The sequence below is a fragment of the Quercus suber genome, unplaced genomic scaffold (genome assembly GCF_002906115.3).
Source record: "Quercus suber isolate HL8 unplaced genomic scaffold, Cork oak 2.0 scaffold_927, whole genome shotgun sequence".
NCBI lineage: Eukaryota > Viridiplantae > Streptophyta > Magnoliopsida > Fagales > Fagaceae > Quercus > Quercus suber.
In genome coordinates, this window is record NW_027070350.1 from 95,825 (window position 1) to 100,615 (window position 4,791).

Genomic DNA, 4,791 nt, shown 5'->3' on the forward strand with positions numbered 1-4,791 from the left:
CCCAACACACACACACACACACACAGACACACACATTCCACATAACAGATTGAAATATATAGATTCAAATATATTTAGTCTCAAACTTTATCAAATATTTAACAAATATAAGAGCACATTTTGTGATAAAAAAATAAAATAAAGTTATGTTTCTATAACTATTAGACCAATTATTTATTTTAAGAGCATCATTAAACTAATTCAAATATTTGGAGGGCCAGCTCTTATTTTTGTATGCTAAATTTTAAAAAACATTAAAATAATTATATATATTAAGGAAAATTTCAAAATAATGGGTGGTCTTAAAGGGAAGGGTATGGTGGATTACACACACTTCAAAACTGTGACAGTTCCTTTATTTTTGGAGTGTGTACTATGTGTACGTACACTAGACATTTTCCATGAGATAATTCAAATTTGGCTAAATTACAACTTAGAGCATTCACAGCAGTAGAGCTATTTTTTTTAGCTATTTGGCACCACAAAAAGCTAATTTATCTATTTTATCTACTCATTTTACAAAACATCCAACAAAGTGGATCTATTTTAGCTTTCAACACAATAAAATAATATAAACATCACAATAAAATAATATATCTATTACAATAAAATAATACAACCCACTACCAAAAACAAACACCACAAATCGATCAATGGCACAATCCACAACCACTGCCAACAACAACTAGCAAGCCAAGAACAACCACCCACAACCACTGCCAAAAATCCAAATTAGCCAAAAACCACCACACAAATCACCGCCAACATAGTCACACCACCACTGACCCACGAAGATGAAGATTGGCGATGAAGCCACGTGGCGCTCATCTAATCGTTTCTTGATCGCGCTCACCAGAATCACTATGTGGCCGAGGAGTTGGGAATCTTTGTTTGTACTGTCCTCGACGAGATTCAGCAAGTCTTCGAGAGGTTCTCCGGCGACAAAGAGCAAGTCCTCGATGAAATGCAACGTCGCACTGTGATTGTTCATGGAGCTTTGCCTTGTTTTGAATGATTGAGCTTCAATGGGCTGGTGACGTTAAGGTTCGAGTCGGGCAAGCAGCGGTGAGACAGAGAGGTAAGAGTTCAGAGGTGAGAGTTTGAGAAAGTTGAGAGTTCGTGAGTTTGTTGAGTGTGGAGAGTTTCAAATGGGTTGGATAATAAAAGAATAGAAAAATAAATAAATAAATAGTATTTTAAACAGACAATTGAATAATAATTAAAAAAAAATTAGCTCTCAGCTATATTGTAGCAATGAAGGTAAAATTTTTACCTTTAGCACCACTATTGCAACACTCTTTTTATATATAGTGGTGCTAAAAATAGCTTTTTAGCATCACAATTGTGGATGCTCTTACAGTACACAACTCTTAATAGTTTTGAATATCATGCATTCCACTTCTACCGAAACAAACAAAAAATCTCGGATTGGTATGCAAATCATAATGGTAACCCCCATGTTCCACCTGAGATGAAATTTTGACCCATTTTGGATCATTTCGAGGGTTTTGGACAGTTTCAATCAATACCATTGAAAATTAAAAAAATTTCCAGAATATAGAGGAAATATTTAAAAAATAAAAAAATAATAAAAAAAAGATGAAGAAATCAGGTACAATTTGACACCTATTAATATAGCAGATTGTTAGTGGTGGTAAGTAAAAAATAAAATGTTAATAATGATCCCAATGAGAAGTAGTAAAGTTTCTCAATTCAACATGTGTGAAAAAAAAAAAAATCAATTTTATTATGTGTTCGTCGCTTTACTATTGTGTTAGAGCATCCACAACAGTGGTGCTAAAAAGCCATATTGGTATTTTTAGCACCTCAAATACCTAAAAACTATTTTGCAGCAGTAGAGCTATAGGTAAAATTTTTACCTCTTCAGCTACAGTGCACAGCCATCTATAATTGTGCACTGTAGCTCCAAAGCTAAAATATATATATATATATATTACTTAACTTTTCTCTCTCTTTTCCATTAAAATATTCTCTTTCTCTCTCTCTTCCTTCTCTATCTTTTATCTCTTTCTTTTCGTCAGACTCAAAGTCTCAGCTCTCTCTCTTCCTTCTCTATCTCTTTGCTATCTTTTCTCTCTTCTTTTCGCGTGATCGGCAATGGCGTGGGTCGGTGGGTTTTGTGAATGGCGTGATCAGCGATGATGTGGGTCAATAGGTCAGTGATGGCATGATCGGCGATGATTGGTCTAGTTCGATGGTGGTCTGGGTTTGATGGTGGGTTTTGTGCCACTTGGTCTTGTTTCTTCTCTCTCTCGATCAAGCTCTGATGGTGGGTTTGATGGTGGTCTGGGGTACTAGCTCAACACTCTTGATTTGAAAATCAAGCTCGGATCTGTTGGATTTTTGGCAGTGGTTGTGGGTGGTCTTGGCTTGCTAGTTGTTGTTGGGTGGTTGTGGGCGGTTGTTCTTGGTTGGTAGTGGTTGTGGATTGTGCCGTTTGTGGTGTTTTCTTTTTTTTTTGGTAGTAGGATTTATTATTTTATTGTAATAGATATATTATTTTATTGTGTTGAAAGCTAAAATAGATCTACTGCTGCAGGATGTTTAGTAAAATGAGTAGGTAAAATAGATAAAATAACTTTTTATGGTGCCAAATAGCTATAAAAATAGCTCCATTGTTGTGGATGCTTTTAGGGGAGGATGAGTGGACAAAAGGAAATCTATTGATTGCTTTCACGTGAGTGGGTTTGGGAAATGAGAAAAAGAGTTGTTAGTGAACCTTCATGGACGATTTCTTACATAGAATTACCCAAACTGTTAATTTTATTTACAAAAGAACCATAAGCAATTGTTTTTAATAATAATATATGCACACTTTATTTGAGATCTTAAAAAATTGTATATATTAATTGATTGCTTACACGTGAGTGGGTTTGGGAAATGAGAAAAAGAGTTGTTAGTGAACCTTCATGGACGATTCCTTATGTAGAATTACCCAAAATGTTAATTTTATTTACAAAAGAACCATAAGCAATTGTTTTTAATAATAATATGCACACTTTATTTGAGATCTTAAAAAATTGTATATATTAATCTATTATTTTTTATATAATAGTAATTAATATATATATATATATATATGTGTGTGTGTGTGTGTGTGTGCGCGTGTGTGTGTGCGTGTGCGCGCGCGCGCGCGGTGTGACCTTGAATGGTATTGAAATATTTTATTTCAAATTCAATAGACAAACTTGAATAAGGTATATTAGAACTAGTAGTTTCTAGTACCAAAGGAGTAAAAATTGTAAGAACTTAATGATGAAATATTCAATTAAGCAAAACCTAAAACAACCATGAATGCCATATTGTACAAGAGGTCGAAAATTCATAGCAAAATGATAAAAAGAGTACCAAAACAGAACAAATATGCAGTGCATTTCCATACAAAACATTGTGTCCAACAATTCTTGAGTAAAGTTGCATACTTTTATGCTGAGCCACTTTTTACTATGCCCCCAAAAATGTTCAAAAAGACATTATAGCTGGTTAACAGATAGGACCTAAAGAATATTTTGTTAGCATTATTGACTGGCCCCGCATGCGTCATTGCTTTCCTCCCCCTAAACATCATCACCATCGTCGTCATCATCATCACCATCACAAGCCTACAATTTTTATAAGTTTAGTACTATATATTAGCTTCCTTCACTTCATCTTTTCAATTTACTTTTTTCTAATATTCTACTTTCTAGCCACCTTCCAAAAAAACTCGTCTTTCCATGCAACAAGTCTCTCTCAAAGTTTCCCACTAAGCTCTTCCTTCTCCTCTTTCTTTTTTTTCATTTCTATTTTACTCCACTTTCTATTTGTTAATTTATTTTATGATTGATGATTTTTTATCCTTTTAATGATTAACCCAATCAATAGTCTATGCAGTACATTTCCATACAAAACACGTGGGAGGGGGAGGGGCGGAAAAGTCCCAAAAAAACATTATCGCTAGCCCAAAAAAATAGGCCCAAAAGTACTTTTGTAAAACCTGGCTCCCAAATGAAACTGACTGCCCCCCATGTGTCCTCCCGGCCCCGACACACCATCATAACAAAACTCTACCACTTATATAGTTTGCATTATTTTCCAATATTCTACTTTCTAACCACCTGCCAAAAGACCTTATGAGTCAGTGCAAATGCGAGTCTTCTCATAGTCGTCTCACACTAAGGCCTGTTTGATTTGAGAAAAAAGTGATATATTCAGAATTCATTTTCAGCTTTTTATGAGATCCACTGCTTAAAAATTTGTTTAGTTTTGTATTTATATTTGCATTCAGTTTTTATTTTTAGTATTAAAAAATAGATTTTAATATAAAAATTAAATAATTTTTTAGTATTTTCATTTTCTTAAAAGTATATATAATGGCATTTTTGTAAAAAAACCAAATATGTATATCCCATTAACCCTGAAAAACACACTCTCTCTCTCTCTCTCTCAATTGTGTTGAATTTTTAATTGAAAAGTCTAAAATGAAAAAAAGAAAAATCTAGACTAAAAAATAATGCCAAATATAAAATGAGTTGAGTAGAGAAAATGAATACAGGATTTAAGAAACAAAAAATGAGTTCAGAAAATAAAAAGAGAAAATGAATTCACTCCAATGATAACCAAACAGGGCCTAACTCTCTTCAATCTCTCTACTTTTTTTTCCCCCCTTTTTTTTTTCTATTTTAGTATTTTACTTCATTTTCTATTTATTTATTTTATGGTTGATGGTTTTTTTTTTTTTTTTTTTTTTTCCTTTTTCTTAATAAACCATTTTTTTTTTTGTGGAACATT